We start from the raw sequence: 15,867 nt of genomic DNA, 5'->3' as shown, positions 1-15,867 counted from the left end.
CTGTCTGTCAGCACTTGCTATTTAAATTGAAGTATCCAATGAGTAGTTCTGCCATACATACTGCATTTCTGACCGCAGGAATTCTTTTTTGAAACATTGTCTCCCTCTTGTGGACCACCGGCTTTTCAATGCCTTGTATTATATGCATTTTTAAAAGAAAAAAATAAGTAAAAATGGTGCCTGTGCTGATGTTGAATAGGCTTGTCTTGTCCATCTACACCTGCGTGTGTGAGCATTCTAATGCTTTTCACCAACCAGGTGCGCTGCCCGCAGTCGATAGAATCTTAGCACGGAACATTCATGTGCTGTCACAATGGGGCTGGCTGGAGGGTGTGGTCAAAGTAGGCGGAGTTATGCAGATTCAAAACGCGTCGTGCACAGCTTGAACAAACACTCACACACAGACAGACAGACAGACAGACAGACACACACACTCTCCGTCTCTCACACACAGACACACATACACAGCAGAACTGTCATTGACAGCAGAACTGTCATTGAGAAGGCCTCCAGAGTTTCTGAAAATGTCCTCCCTGCGGCGGCAATCTTTTGCTCTGTCTCCACAATGGGTATTGGTGGTAGGCCTTGGTGCGGCCCACGGGGCACAGCGGCTTCGGTATCGCTTCTCGGCCTTTTGGCTAAGATCAAGTGTAGTATCTGTTCTTATCAGTTTAATATCTGATACGTCCCCTATTTGGGGACCATATATTAAATGGATTTTTGGAACAGGGAGATGGAAGAAGAGCTTGCTCTGTCCACTCCACGCATTGACCCGTTATTGCAGTATCTCCGGGACCAGTGCACTCCTTCTCTGATCCAGTTTCTAAAAACAGATTGAATTGAAATCAGCGCGAGTTGTCTTTTAACCCTTTATGTGAATTGATTTCAGGGTCAAGGAAGCACTTTTCTCAGGCCAAGTGTAGCATTTTGTTTGATTTCTCCTGGCCAATTGCAACATTTTCTGCGCCTTGCCTGGCCTTGCTTTCACCTATGTCTGTCAAACATTGCATTGCATTCAATATGCAATCAATCAATCAATCAATCAATCAATCAATTTGTCTTTACTGGTTGCTGCAACAGGTGTGTTAAGATTTAGGCCTTTCTTACAGTGTTGCAAATATACTGTGTCGGCTACCAAACTAGGCCCCTGCTGTCTGTCAGCACTTGCTATTTAAATTGAAGTATCCAATGAGTAGTTCTGCCATACATACTGCATTTCTGACCGCAGGAATTCTTTTTTGAAACATTGTCTCCCTCTTGTGGACCACCGGCTTTTCAATGCCTTGTATTATATGCATTTTTAAAAGAAAAAAATAAGTAAAAATGGTGCCTGTGCTGATGTTGAATAGGCTTGTCTTGTCCATCTACACCTGCGTGTGTGAGCATTCTAATGCTTTTCACCAACCAGGTGCGCTGCCCGCAGTCGATAGAATCTTAGCACGGAACATTCATGTGCTGTCACAATGGGGCTGGCTGGAGGGTGTGGTCAAAGTAGGCGGAGTTATGCAGATTCAAAACGCGTCGTGCACAGCTTGAACAAACACTCACACACAGACAGACAGACAGACAGACAGACACACACACTCTCCGTCTCTCACACACAGACACACATACACAGCAGAACTGTCATTGACAGCAGAACTGTCATTGAGAAGGCCTCCAGAGTTTCTGAAAATGTCCTCCCTGCGGCGGCAATCTTTTGCTCTGTCTCCACAATGGGTATTGGTGGTAGGCCTTGGTGCGGCCCACGGGGCACAGCGGCTTCGGTATCGCTTCTCGGCCTTTTGGCTAAGATCAAGTGTAGTATCTGTTCTTATCAGTTTAATATCTGATACGTCCCCTATTTGGGGACCATATATTAAATGGATTTTTGGAACAGGGAGATGGAAGAAGAGCTTGCTCTGTCCACTCCACGCATTGACCCGTTATTGCAGTATCTCCGGGACCAGTGCACTCCTTCTCTGATCCAGTTTCTAAAAACAGATTGAATTGAAATCAGCGCGAGTTGTCTTTTAACCCTTTATGTGAATTGATTTCAGGGTCAAGGAAGCACTTTTCTCAGGCCAAGTGTAGCATTTTGTTTGATTTCTCCTGGCCAATTGCAACATTTTCTGCGCCTTGCCTGGCCTTGCTTTCACCTATGTCTGTCAAACATTGCATTGCATTCAATATGCAATCAATCAATCAATCAATCAATCAATCAATTTGTCTTTACTGGTTGCTGCAACAGGTGTGTTAAGATTTAGGCCTTTCTTACAGTGTTGCAAATATACTGTGTCGGCTACCAAACTAGGCCCCTGCTGTCTGTCAGCACTTGCTATTTAAATTGAAGTATCCAATGAGTAGTTCTGCCATACATACTGCATTTCTGACCGCAGGAATTCTTTTTTGAAACATTGTCTCCCTCTTGTGGACCACCGGCTTTTCAATGCCTTGTATTATATGCATTTTTAAAAGAAAAAAATAAGTAAAAATGGTGCCTGTGCTGATGTTGAATAGGCTTGTCTTGTCCATCTACACCTGCGTGTGTGAGCATTCTAATGCTTTTCACCAACCAGGTGCGCTGCCCGCAGTCGATAGAATCTTAGCACGGAACATTCATGTGCTGTCACAATGGGGCTGGCTGGAGGGTGTGGTCAAAGTAGGCGGAGTTATGCAGATTCAAAACGCGTCGTGCACAGCTTGAACAAACACTCACACACAGACAGACAGACAGACAGACAGACACACACACTCTCCGTCTCTCACACACAGACACACATACACAGCAGAACTGTCATTGACAGCAGAACTGTCATTGAGAAGGCCTCCAGAGTTTCTGAAAATGTCCTCCCTGCGGCGGCAATCTTTTGCTCTGTCTCCACAATGGGTATTGGTGGTAGGCCTTGGTGCGGCCCACGGGGCACAGCGGCTTCGGTATCGCTTCTCGGCCTTTTGGCTAAGATCAAGTGTAGTATCTGTTCTTATCAGTTTAATATCTGATACGTCCCCTATTTGGGGACCATATATTAAATGGATTTTTGGAACAGGGAGATGGAAGAAGAGCTTGCTCTGTCCACTCCACGCATTGACCCGTTATTGCAGTATCTCCGGGACCAGTGCACTCCTTCTCTGATCCAGTTTCTAAAAACAGATTGAATTGAAATCAGCGCGAGTTGTCTTTTAACCCTTTATGTGAATTGATTTCAGGGTCAAGGAAGCACTTTTCTCAGGCCAAGTGTAGCATTTTGTTTGATTTCTCCTGGCCAATTGCAACATTTTCTGCGCCTTGCCTGGCCTTGCTTTCACCTATGTCTGTCAAACATTGCATTGCATTCAATATGCAATCAATCAATCAATCAATCAATCAATCAATTTGTCTTTACTGGTTGCTGCAACAGGTGTGTTAAGATTTAGGCCTTTCTTACAGTGTTGCAAATATACTGTGTCGGCTACCAAACTAGGCCCCTGCTGTCTGTCAGCACTTGCTATTTAAATTGAAGTATCCAATGAGTAGTTCTGCCATACATACTGCATTTCTGACCGCAGGAATTCTTTTTTGAAACATTGTCTCCCTCTTGTGGACCACCGGCTTTTCAATGCCTTGTATTATATGCATTTTTAAAAGAAAAAAATAAGTAAAAATGGTGCCTGTGCTGATGTTGAATAGGCTTGTCTTGTCCATCTACACCTGCGTGTGTGAGCATTCTAATGCTTTTCACCAACCAGGTGCGCTGCCCGCAGTCGATAGAATCTTAGCACGGAACATTCATGTGCTGTCACAATGGGGCTGGCTGGAGGGTGTGGTCAAAGTAGGCGGAGTTATGCAGATTCAAAACGCGTCGTGCACAGCTTGAACAAACACTCACACACAGACAGACAGACAGACAGACAGACACACACACTCTCCGTCTCTCACACACAGACACACATACACAGCAGAACTGTCATTGACAGCAGAACTGTCATTGAGAAGGCCTCCAGAGTTTCTGAAAATGTCCTCCCTGCGGCGGCAATCTTTTGCTCTGTCTCCACAATGGGTATTGGTGGTAGGCCTTGGTGCGGCCCACGGGGCACAGCGGCTTCGGTATCGCTTCTCGGCCTTTTGGCTAAGATCAAGTGTAGTATCTGTTCTTATCAGTTTAATATCTGATACGTCCCCTATTTGGGGACCATATATTAAATGGATTTTTGGAACAGGGAGATGGAAGAAGAGCTTGCTCTGTCCACTCCACGCATTGACCCGTTATTGCAGTATCTCCGGGACCAGTGCACTCCTTCTCTGATCCAGTTTCTAAAAACAGATTGAATTGAAATCAGCGCGAGTTGTCTTTTAACCCTTTATGTGAATTGATTTCAGGGTCAAGGAAGCACTTTTCTCAGGCCAAGTGTAGCATTTTGTTTGATTTCTCCTGGCCAATTGCAACATTTTCTGCGCCTTGCCTGGCCTTGCTTTCACCTATGTCTGTCAAACATTGCATTGCATTCAATATGCAATCAATCAATCAATCAATCAATCAATCAATTTGTCTTTACTGGTTGCTGCAACAGGTGTGTTAAGATTTAGGCCTTTCTTACAGTGTTGCAAATATACTGTGTCGGCTACCAAACTAGGCCCCTGCTGTCTGTCAGCACTTGCTATTTAAATTGAAGTATCCAATGAGTAGTTCTGCCATACATACTGCATTTCTGACCGCAGGAATTCTTTTTTGAAACATTGTCTCCCTCTTGTGGACCACCGGCTTTTCAATGCCTTGTATTATATGCATTTTTAAAAGAAAAAAATAAGTAAAAATGGTGCCTGTGCTGATGTTGAATAGGCTTGTCTTGTCCATCTACACCTGCGTGTGTGAGCATTCTAATGCTTTTCACCAACCAGGTGCGCTGCCCGCAGTCGATAGAATCTTAGCACGGAACATTCATGTGCTGTCACAATGGGGCTGGCTGGAGGGTGTGGTCAAAGTAGGCGGAGTTATGCAGATTCAAAACGCGTCGTGCACAGCTTGAACAAACACTCACACACAGACAGACAGACAGACAGACAGACACACACACTCTCCGTCTCTCACACACAGACACACATACACAGCAGAACTGTCATTGACAGCAGAACTGTCATTGAGAAGGCCTCCAGAGTTTCTGAAAATGTCCTCCCTGCGGCGGCAATCTTTTGCTCTGTCTCCACAATGGGTATTGGTGGTAGGCCTTGGTGCGGCCCACGGGGCACAGCGGCTTCGGTATCGCTTCTCGGCCTTTTGGCTAAGATCAAGTGTAGTATCTGTTCTTATCAGTTTAATATCTGATACGTCCCCTATTTGGGGACCATATATTAAATGGATTTTTGGAACAGGGAGATGGAAGAAGAGCTTGCTCTGTCCACTCCACGCATTGACCCGTTATTGCAGTATCTCCGGGACCAGTGCACTCCTTCTCTGATCCAGTTTCTAAAAACAGATTGAATTGAAATCAGCGCGAGTTGTCTTTTAACCCTTTATGTGAATTGATTTCAGGGTCAAGGAAGCACTTTTCTCAGGCCAAGTGTAGCATTTTGTTTGATTTCTCCTGGCCAATTGCAACATTTTCTGCGCCTTGCCTGGCCTTGCTTTCACCTATGTCTGTCAAACATTGCATTGCATTCAATATGCAATCAATCAATCAATCAATCAATCAATCAATTTGTCTTTACTGGTTGCTGCAACAGGTGTGTTAAGATTTAGGCCTTTCTTACAGTGTTGCAAATATACTGTGTCGGCTACCAAACTAGGCCCCTGCTGTCTGTCAGCACTTGCTATTTAAATTGAAGTATCCAATGAGTAGTTCTGCCATACATACTGCATTTCTGACCGCAGGAATTCTTTTTTGAAACATTGTCTCCCTCTTGTGGACCACCGGCTTTTCAATGCCTTGTATTATATGCATTTTTAAAAGAAAAAAATAAGTAAAAATGGTGCCTGTGCTGATGTTGAATAGGCTTGTCTTGTCCATCTACACCTGCGTGTGTGAGCATTCTAATGCTTTTCACCAACCAGGTGCGCTGCCCGCAGTCGATAGAATCTTAGCACGGAACATTCATGTGCTGTCACAATGGGGCTGGCTGGAGGGTGTGGTCAAAGTAGGCGGAGTTATGCAGATTCAAAACGCGTCGTGCACAGCTTGAACAAACACTCACACACAGACAGACAGACAGACAGACAGACACACACACTCTCCGTCTCTCACACACAGACACACATACACAGCAGAACTGTCATTGACAGCAGAACTGTCATTGAGAAGGCCTCCAGAGTTTCTGAAAATGTCCTCCCTGCGGCGGCAATCTTTTGCTCTGTCTCCACAATGGGTATTGGTGGTAGGCCTTGGTGCGGCCCACGGGGCACAGCGGCTTCGGTATCGCTTCTCGGCCTTTTGGCTAAGATCAAGTGTAGTATCTGTTCTTATCAGTTTAATATCTGATACGTCCCCTATTTGGGGACCATATATTAAATGGATTTTTGGAACAGGGAGATGGAAGAAGAGCTTGCTCTGTCCACTCCACGCATTGACCCGTTATTGCAGTATCTCCGGGACCAGTGCACTCCTTCTCTGATCCAGTTTCTAAAAACAGATTGAATTGAAATCAGCGCGAGTTGTCTTTTAACCCTTTATGTGAATTGATTTCAGGGTCAAGGAAGCACTTTTCTCAGGCCAAGTGTAGCATTTTGTTTGATTTCTCCTGGCCAATTGCAACATTTTCTGCGCCTTGCCTGGCCTTGCTTTCACCTATGTCTGTCAAACATTGCATTGCATTCAATATGCAATCAATCAATCAATCAATCAATCAATCAATTTGTCTTTACTGGTTGCTGCAACAGGTGTGTTAAGATTTAGGCCTTTCTTACAGTGTTGCAAATATACTGTGTCGGCTACCAAACTAGGCCCCTGCTGTCTGTCAGCACTTGCTATTTAAATTGAAGTATCCAATGAGTAGTTCTGCCATACATACTGCATTTCTGACCGCAGGAATTCTTTTTTGAAACATTGTCTCCCTCTTGTGGACCACCGGCTTTTCAATGCCTTGTATTATATGCATTTTTAAAAGAAAAAAATAAGTAAAAATGGTGCCTGTGCTGATGTTGAATAGGCTTGTCTTGTCCATCTACACCTGCGTGTGTGAGCATTCTAATGCTTTTCACCAACCAGGTGCGCTGCCCGCAGTCGATAGAATCTTAGCACGGAACATTCATGTGCTGTCACAATGGGGCTGGCTGGAGGGTGTGGTCAAAGTAGGCGGAGTTATGCAGATTCAAAACGCGTCGTGCACAGCTTGAACAAACACTCACACACAGACAGACAGACAGACAGACAGACACACACACTCTCCGTCTCTCACACACAGACACACATACACAGCAGAACTGTCATTGACAGCAGAACTGTCATTGAGAAGGCCTCCAGAGTTTCTGAAAATGTCCTCCCTGCGGCGGCAATCTTTTGCTCTGTCTCCACAATGGGTATTGGTGGTAGGCCTTGGTGCGGCCCACGGGGCACAGCGGCTTCGGTATCGCTTCTCGGCCTTTTGGCTAAGATCAAGTGTAGTATCTGTTCTTATCAGTTTAATATCTGATACGTCCCCTATTTGGGGACCATATATTAAATGGATTTTTGGAACAGGGAGATGGAAGAAGAGCTTGCTCTGTCCACTCCACGCATTGACCCGTTATTGCAGTATCTCCGGGACCAGTGCACTCCTTCTCTGATCCAGTTTCTAAAAACAGATTGAATTGAAATCAGCGCGAGTTGTCTTTTAACCCTTTATGTGAATTGATTTCAGGGTCAAGGAAGCACTTTTCTCAGGCCAAGTGTAGCATTTTGTTTGATTTCTCCTGGCCAATTGCAACATTTTCTGCGCCTTGCCTGGCCTTGCTTTCACCTATGTCTGTCAAACATTGCATTGCATTCAATATGCAATCAATCAATCAATCAATCAATCAATCAATTTGTCTTTACTGGTTGCTGCAACAGGTGTGTTAAGATTTAGGCCTTTCTTACAGTGTTGCAAATATACTGTGTCGGCTACCAAACTAGGCCCCTGCTGTCTGTCAGCACTTGCTATTTAAATTGAAGTATCCAATGAGTAGTTCTGCCATACATACTGCATTTCTGACCGCAGGAATTCTTTTTTGAAACATTGTCTCCCTCTTGTGGACCACCGGCTTTTCAATGCCTTGTATTATATGCATTTTTAAAAGAAAAAAATAAGTAAAAATGGTGCCTGTGCTGATGTTGAATAGGCTTGTCTTGTCCATCTACACCTGCGTGTGTGAGCATTCTAATGCTTTTCACCAACCAGGTGCGCTGCCCGCAGTCGATAGAATCTTAGCACGGAACATTCATGTGCTGTCACAATGGGGCTGGCTGGAGGGTGTGGTCAAAGTAGGCGGAGTTATGCAGATTCAAAACGCGTCGTGCACAGCTTGAACAAACACTCACACACAGACAGACAGACAGACAGACAGACACACACACTCTCCGTCTCTCACACACAGACACACATACACAGCAGAACTGTCATTGACAGCAGAACTGTCATTGAGAAGGCCTCCAGAGTTTCTGAAAATGTCCTCCCTGCGGCGGCAATCTTTTGCTCTGTCTCCACAATGGGTATTGGTGGTAGGCCTTGGTGCGGCCCACGGGGCACAGCGGCTTCGGTATCGCTTCTCGGCCTTTTGGCTAAGATCAAGTGTAGTATCTGTTCTTATCAGTTTAATATCTGATACGTCCCCTATTTGGGGACCATATATTAAATGGATTTTTGGAACAGGGAGATGGAAGAAGAGCTTGCTCTGTCCACTCCACGCATTGACCCGTTATTGCAGTATCTCCGGGACCAGTGCACTCCTTCTCTGATCCAGTTTCTAAAAACAGATTGAATTGAAATCAGCGCGAGTTGTCTTTTAACCCTTTATGTGAATTGATTTCAGGGTCAAGGAAGCACTTTTCTCAGGCCAAGTGTAGCATTTTGTTTGATTTCTCCTGGCCAATTGCAACATTTTCTGCGCCTTGCCTGGCCTTGCTTTCACCTATGTCTGTCAAACATTGCATTGCATTCAATATGCAATCAATCAATCAATCAATCAATCAATCAATTTGTCTTTACTGGTTGCTGCAACAGGTGTGTTAAGATTTAGGCCTTTCTTACAGTGTTGCAAATATACTGTGTCGGCTACCAAACTAGGCCCCTGCTGTCTGTCAGCACTTGCTATTTAAATTGAAGTATCCAATGAGTAGTTCTGCCATACATACTGCATTTCTGACCGCAGGAATTCTTTTTTGAAACATTGTCTCCCTCTTGTGGACCACCGGCTTTTCAATGCCTTGTATTATATGCATTTTTAAAAGAAAAAAATAAGTAAAAATGGTGCCTGTGCTGATGTTGAATAGGCTTGTCTTGTCCATCTACACCTGCGTGTGTGAGCATTCTAATGCTTTTCACCAACCAGGTGCGCTGCCCGCAGTCGATAGAATCTTAGCACGGAACATTCATGTGCTGTCACAATGGGGCTGGCTGGAGGGTGTGGTCAAAGTAGGCGGAGTTATGCAGATTCAAAACGCGTCGTGCACAGCTTGAACAAACACTCACACACAGACAGACAGACAGACAGACAGACACACACACTCTCCGTCTCTCACACACAGACACACATACACAGCAGAACTGTCATTGACAGCAGAACTGTCATTGAGAAGGCCTCCAGAGTTTCTGAAAATGTCCTCCCTGCGGCGGCAATCTTTTGCTCTGTCTCCACAATGGGTATTGGTGGTAGGCCTTGGTGCGGCCCACGGGGCACAGCGGCTTCGGTATCGCTTCTCGGCCTTTTGGCTAAGATCAAGTGTAGTATCTGTTCTTATCAGTTTAATATCTGATACGTCCCCTATTTGGGGACCATATATTAAATGGATTTTTGGAACAGGGAGATGGAAGAAGAGCTTGCTCTGTCCACTCCACGCATTGACCCGTTATTGCAGTATCTCCGGGACCAGTGCACTCCTTCTCTGATCCAGTTTCTAAAAACAGATTGAATTGAAATCAGCGCGAGTTGTCTTTTAACCCTTTATGTGAATTGATTTCAGGGTCAAGGAAGCACTTTTCTCAGGCCAAGTGTAGCATTTTGTTTGATTTCTCCTGGCCAATTGCAACATTTTCTGCGCCTTGCCTGGCCTTGCTTTCACCTATGTCTGTCAAACATTGCATTGCATTCAATATGCAATCAATCAATCAATCAATCAATCAATCAATTTGTCTTTACTGGTTGCTGCAACAGGTGTGTTAAGATTTAGGCCTTTCTTACAGTGTTGCAAATATACTGTGTCGGCTACCAAACTAGGCCCCTGCTGTCTGTCAGCACTTGCTATTTAAATTGAAGTATCCAATGAGTAGTTCTGCCATACATACTGCATTTCTGACCGCAGGAATTCTTTTTTGAAACATTGTCTCCCTCTTGTGGACCACCGGCTTTTCAATGCCTTGTATTATATGCATTTTTAAAAGAAAAAAATAAGTAAAAATGGTGCCTGTGCTGATGTTGAATAGGCTTGTCTTGTCCATCTACACCTGCGTGTGTGAGCATTCTAATGCTTTTCACCAACCAGGTGCGCTGCCCGCAGTCGATAGAATCTTAGCACGGAACATTCATGTGCTGTCACAATGGGGCTGGCTGGAGGGTGTGGTCAAAGTAGGCGGAGTTATGCAGATTCAAAACGCGTCGTGCACAGCTTGAACAAACACTCACACACAGACAGACAGACAGACAGACAGACACACACACTCTCCGTCTCTCACACACAGACACACATACACAGCAGAACTGTCATTGACAGCAGAACTGTCATTGAGAAGGCCTCCAGAGTTTCTGAAAATGTCCTCCCTGCGGCGGCAATCTTTTGCTCTGTCTCCACAATGGGTATTGGTGGTAGGCCTTGGTGCGGCCCACGGGGCACAGCGGCTTCGGTATCGCTTCTCGGCCTTTTGGCTAAGATCAAGTGTAGTATCTGTTCTTATCAGTTTAATATCTGATACGTCCCCTATTTGGGGACCATATATTAAATGGATTTTTGGAACAGGGAGATGGAAGAAGAGCTTGCTCTGTCCACTCCACGCATTGACCCGTTATTGCAGTATCTCCGGGACCAGTGCACTCCTTCTCTGATCCAGTTTCTAAAAACAGATTGAATTGAAATCAGCGCGAGTTGTCTTTTAACCCTTTATGTGAATTGATTTCAGGGTCAAGGAAGCACTTTTCTCAGGCCAAGTGTAGCATTTTGTTTGATTTCTCCTGGCCAATTGCAACATTTTCTGCGCCTTGCCTGGCCTTGCTTTCACCTATGTCTGTCAAACATTGCATTGCATTCAATATGCAATCAATCAATCAATCAATCAATCAATCAATTTGTCTTTACTGGTTGCTGCAACAGGTGTGTTAAGATTTAGGCCTTTCTTACAGTGTTGCAAATATACTGTGTCGGCTACCAAACTAGGCCCCTGCTGTCTGTCAGCACTTGCTATTTAAATTGAAGTATCCAATGAGTAGTTCTGCCATACATACTGCATTTCTGACCGCAGGAATTCTTTTTTGAAACATTGTCTCCCTCTTGTGGACCACCGGCTTTTCAATGCCTTGTATTATATGCATTTTTAAAAGAAAAAAATAAGTAAAAATGGTGCCTGTGCTGATGTTGAATAGGCTTGTCTTGTCCATCTACACCTGCGTGTGTGAGCATTCTAATGCTTTTCACCAACCAGGTGCGCTGCCCGCAGTCGATAGAATCTTAGCACGGAACATTCATGTGCTGTCACAATGGGGCTGGCTGGAGGGTGTGGTCAAAGTAGGCGGAGTTATGCAGATTCAAAACGCGTCGTGCACAGCTTGAACAAACACTCACACACAGACAGACAGACAGACAGACAGACACACACACTCTCCGTCTCTCACACACAGACACACATACACAGCAGAACTGTCATTGACAGCAGAACTGTCATTGAGAAGGCCTCCAGAGTTTCTGAAAATGTCCTCCCTGCGGCGGCAATCTTTTGCTCTGTCTCCACAATGGGTATTGGTGGTAGGCCTTGGTGCGGCCCACGGGGCACAGCGGCTTCGGTATCGCTTCTCGGCCTTTTGGCTAAGATCAAGTGTAGTATCTGTTCTTATCAGTTTAATATCTGATACGTCCCCTATTTGGGGACCATATATTAAATGGATTTTTGGAACAGGGAGATGGAAGAAGAGCTTGCTCTGTCCACTCCACGCATTGACCCGTTATTGCAGTATCTCCGGGACCAGTGCACTCCTTCTCTGATCCAGTTTCTAAAAACAGATTGAATTGAAATCAGCGCGAGTTGTCTTTTAACCCTTTATGTGAATTGATTTCAGGGTCAAGGAAGCACTTTTCTCAGGCCAAGTGTAGCATTTTGTTTGATTTCTCCTGGCCAATTGCAACATTTTCTGCGCCTTGCCTGGCCTTGCTTTCACCTATGTCTGTCAAACATTGCATTGCATTCAATATGCAATCAATCAATCAATCAATCAATCAATCAATTTGTCTTTACTGGTTGCTGCAACAGGTGTGTTAAGATTTAGGCCTTTCTTACAGTGTTGCAAATATACTGTGTCGGCTACCAAACTAGGCCCCTGCTGTCTGTCAGCACTTGCTATTTAAATTGAAGTATCCAATGAGTAGTTCTGCCATACATACTGCATTTCTGACCGCAGGAATTCTTTTTTGAAACATTGTCTCCCTCTTGTGGACCACCGGCTTTTCAATGCCTTGTATTATATGCATTTTTAAAAGAAAAAAATAAGTAAAAATGGTGCCTGTGCTGATGTTGAATAGGCTTGTCTTGTCCATCTACACCTGCGTGTGTGAGCATTCTAATGCTTTTCACCAACCAGGTGCGCTGCCCGCAGTCGATAGAATCTTAGCACGGAACATTCATGTGCTGTCACAATGGGGCTGGCTGGAGGGTGTGGTCAAAGTAGGCGGAGTTATGCAGATTCAAAACGCGTCGTGCACAGCTTGAACAAACACTCACACACAGACAGACAGACAGACAGACAGACACACACACTCTCCGTCTCTCACACACAGACACACATACACAGCAGAACTGTCATTGACAGCAGAACTGTCATTGAGAAGGCCTCCAGAGTTTCTGAAAATGTCCTCCCTGCGGCGGCAATCTTTTGCTCTGTCTCCACAATGGGTATTGGTGGTAGGCCTTGGTGCGGCCCACGGGGCACAGCGGCTTCGGTATCGCTTCTCGGCCTTTTGGCTAAGATCAAGTGTAGTATCTGTTCTTATCAGTTTAATATCTGATACGTCCCCTATTTGGGGACCATATATTAAATGGATTTTTGGAACAGGGAGATGGAAGAAGAGCTTGCTCTGTCCACTCCACGCATTGACCCGTTATTGCAGTATCTCCGGGACCAGTGCACTCCTTCTCTGATCCAGTTTCTAAAAACAGATTGAATTGAAATCAGCGCGAGTTGTCTTTTAACCCTTTATGTGAATTGATTTCAGGGTCAAGGAAGCACTTTTCTCAGGCCAAGTGTAGCATTTTGTTTGATTTCTCCTGGCCAATTGCAACATTTTCTGCGCCTTGCCTGGCCTTGCTTTCACCTATGTCTGTCAAACATTGCATTGCATTCAATATGCAATCAATCAATCAATCAATCAATCAATCAATTTGTCTTTACTGGTTGCTGCAACAGGTGTGTTAAGATTTAGGCCTTTCTTACAGTGTTGCAAATATACTGTGTCGGCTACCAAACTAGGCCCCTGCTGTCTGTCAGCACTTGCTATTTAAATTGAAGTATCCAATGAGTAGTTCTGCCATACATACTGCATTTCTGACCGCAGGAATTCTTTTTTGAAACATTGTCTCCCTCTTGTGGACCACCGGCTTTTCAATGCCTTGTATTATATGCATTTTTAAAAGAAAAAAATAAGTAAAAATGGTGCCTGTGCTGATGTTGAATAGGCTTGTCTTGTCCATCTACACCTGCGTGTGTGAGCATTCTAATGCTTTTCACCAACCAGGTGCGCTGCCCGCAGTCGATAGAATCTTAGCACGGAACATTCATGTGCTGTCACAATGGGGCTGGCTGGAGGGTGTGGTCAAAGTAGGCGGAGTTATGCAGATTCAAAACGCGTCGTGCACAGCTTGAACAAACACTCACACACAGACAGACAGACAGACAGACAGACACACACACTCTCCGTCTCTCACACACAGACACACATACACAGCAGAACTGTCATTGACAGCAGAACTGTCATTGAGAAGGCCCTCCAGAGTTTCTGAAAATGTCCTCCCTGCGGCGGCAATCTTTTGCTCTGTCTCCACAATGGGTATTGGTGGTAGGCCTTGGTGCGGCCCACGGGGCACAGCGGCTTCGGTATCGCTTCTCGGCCTTTTGGCTAAGATCAAGTGTAGTATCTGTTCTTATCAGTTTAATATCTGATACGTCCCCTATTTGGGGACCATATATTAAATGGATTTTTGGAACAGGGAGATGGAAGAAGAGCTTGCTCTGTCCACTCCACGCATTGACCCGTTATTGCAGTATCTCCGGGACCAGTGCACTCCTTCTCTGATCCAGTTTCTAAAAACAGATTGAATTGAAATCAGCGCGAGTTGTCTTTTAACCCTTTATGTGAATTGATTTCAGGGTCAAGGAAGCACTTTTCTCAGGCCAAGTGTAGCATTTTGTTTGATTTCTCCTGGCCAATTGCAACATTTTCTGCGCCTTGCCTGGCCTTGCTTTCACCTATGTCTGTCAAACATTGCATTGCATTCAATATGCAATCAATCAATCAATCAATCAATCAATCAATTTGTCTTTACTGGTTGCTGCAACAGGTGTGTTAAGATTTAGGCCTTTCTTACAGTGTTGCAAATATACTGTGTCGGCTACCAAACTAGGCCCCTGCTGTCTGTCAGCACTTGCTATTTAAATTGAAGTATCCAATGAGTAGTTCTGCCATACATACTGCATTTCTGACCGCAGGAATTCTTTTTTGAAACATTGTCTCCCTCTTGTGGACCACCGGCTTTTCAATGCCTTGTATTATATGCATTTTTAAAAGAAAAAAATAAGTAAAAATGGTGCCTGTGCTGATGTTGAATAGGCTTGTCTTGTCCATCTACACCTGCGTGTGTGAGCATTCTAATGCTTTTCACCAACCAGGTGCGCTGCCCGCAGTCGATAGAATCTTAGCACGGAACATTCATGTGCTGTCACAATGGGGCTGGCTGGAGGGTGTGGTCAAAGTAGGCGGAGTTATGCAGATTCAAAACGCGTCGTGCACAGCTTGAACAAACACTCACACACAGACAGACAGACAGACAGACAGACACACACACTCTCCGTCTCTCACACACAGACACACATACACAGCAGAACTGTCATTGACAGCAGAACTGTCATTGAGAAGGCCTCCAGAGTTTCTGAAAATGTCCTCCCTGCGGCGGCAATCTTTTGCTCTGTCTCCACAATGGGTATTGGTGGTAGGCCTTGGTGCGGCCCACGGGGCACAGCGGCTTCGGTATCGCTTCTCGGCCTTTTGGCTAAGATCAAGTGTAGTATCTGTTCTTATCAGTTTAATATCTGATACGTCCCCTATTTGGGGACCATATATTAAATGGATTTTTGGAACAGGGAGATGGAAGAAGAGCTTGCTCTGTCCACTCCACGCATTGACCCGTTATTGCAGTATCTCCGGGACCAGTGCACTCCTTCTCTGATCCAGTTTCTAAAAACAGATTGAATTGAAATCAGCGCGAGTTGTCTTTTAACCCTTTATGTGAATTGATTTCAGGGTCAAGGAAGCACTTTTCTCAGGCCA

The 15,867-nt window shown here is 44.8% G+C and overlaps 14 non-coding genes across 14 annotated transcripts; all 14 read left to right on the top strand.

Moving 5' to 3' along the window:
* Positions 1-618: 618 nt before the first annotated feature.
* On the top strand, positions 619-809 carry LOC143790407 (U2 spliceosomal RNA). Its single transcript, XR_013219548.1, has one exon. It is a non-coding gene; the product is annotated as a U2 spliceosomal RNA (small nuclear RNA).
* Positions 810-1,768: 959 nt separating this feature from the next.
* Positions 1,769-1,959, top strand: LOC143790406 (U2 spliceosomal RNA). The gene has a single exon (XR_013219547.1). It is a non-coding gene; the product is annotated as a U2 spliceosomal RNA (small nuclear RNA).
* Positions 1,960-2,918: 959 nt separating this feature from the next.
* On the top strand, positions 2,919-3,109 carry LOC143790405 (U2 spliceosomal RNA). Its single transcript, XR_013219546.1, has one exon. It is a non-coding gene; the product is annotated as a U2 spliceosomal RNA (small nuclear RNA).
* Positions 3,110-4,068: 959 nt separating this feature from the next.
* On the top strand, positions 4,069-4,259 carry LOC143790404 (U2 spliceosomal RNA). Its single transcript, XR_013219545.1, has one exon. It is a non-coding gene; the product is annotated as a U2 spliceosomal RNA (small nuclear RNA).
* A 959-nt stretch (positions 4,260-5,218) lies between these two features.
* LOC143790403 (U2 spliceosomal RNA) lies at positions 5,219-5,409 on the top strand. The gene has a single exon (XR_013219544.1). It is a non-coding gene; the product is annotated as a U2 spliceosomal RNA (small nuclear RNA).
* A 959-nt stretch (positions 5,410-6,368) lies between these two features.
* On the top strand, positions 6,369-6,559 carry LOC143790402 (U2 spliceosomal RNA). The gene has a single exon (XR_013219543.1). It is a non-coding gene; the product is annotated as a U2 spliceosomal RNA (small nuclear RNA).
* A 959-nt stretch (positions 6,560-7,518) lies between these two features.
* Positions 7,519-7,709, top strand: LOC143790401 (U2 spliceosomal RNA). Its single transcript, XR_013219542.1, has one exon. It is a non-coding gene; the product is annotated as a U2 spliceosomal RNA (small nuclear RNA).
* Positions 7,710-8,668: 959 nt separating this feature from the next.
* Positions 8,669-8,859, top strand: LOC143790399 (U2 spliceosomal RNA). The gene has a single exon (XR_013219541.1). It is a non-coding gene; the product is annotated as a U2 spliceosomal RNA (small nuclear RNA).
* Positions 8,860-9,818: 959 nt separating this feature from the next.
* On the top strand, positions 9,819-10,009 carry LOC143790398 (U2 spliceosomal RNA). Its single transcript, XR_013219540.1, has one exon. It is a non-coding gene; the product is annotated as a U2 spliceosomal RNA (small nuclear RNA).
* A 959-nt stretch (positions 10,010-10,968) lies between these two features.
* On the top strand, positions 10,969-11,159 carry LOC143790436 (U2 spliceosomal RNA). Its single transcript, XR_013219577.1, has one exon. It is a non-coding gene; the product is annotated as a U2 spliceosomal RNA (small nuclear RNA).
* A 959-nt stretch (positions 11,160-12,118) lies between these two features.
* Positions 12,119-12,309, top strand: LOC143790431 (U2 spliceosomal RNA). The gene has a single exon (XR_013219572.1). It is a non-coding gene; the product is annotated as a U2 spliceosomal RNA (small nuclear RNA).
* Positions 12,310-13,268: 959 nt separating this feature from the next.
* On the top strand, positions 13,269-13,459 carry LOC143790420 (U2 spliceosomal RNA). The gene has a single exon (XR_013219561.1). It is a non-coding gene; the product is annotated as a U2 spliceosomal RNA (small nuclear RNA).
* A 960-nt stretch (positions 13,460-14,419) lies between these two features.
* LOC143790409 (U2 spliceosomal RNA) lies at positions 14,420-14,610 on the top strand. The gene has a single exon (XR_013219550.1). It is a non-coding gene; the product is annotated as a U2 spliceosomal RNA (small nuclear RNA).
* A 959-nt stretch (positions 14,611-15,569) lies between these two features.
* Positions 15,570-15,760, top strand: LOC143790397 (U2 spliceosomal RNA). The gene has a single exon (XR_013219539.1). It is a non-coding gene; the product is annotated as a U2 spliceosomal RNA (small nuclear RNA).
* The last annotated feature ends 107 nt before the right edge of the window (positions 15,761-15,867 follow it).

Source organism: Ranitomeya variabilis, unplaced genomic scaffold (genome assembly GCF_051348905.1).
Source record: "Ranitomeya variabilis isolate aRanVar5 unplaced genomic scaffold, aRanVar5.hap1 Scaffold_379, whole genome shotgun sequence".
Classification (NCBI taxonomy): domain Eukaryota; kingdom Metazoa; phylum Chordata; class Amphibia; order Anura; family Dendrobatidae; genus Ranitomeya; species Ranitomeya variabilis.
Note: the sequence above shows the minus strand (reverse complement) of the source record. Positions and strands in the feature narration are given on the sequence as shown.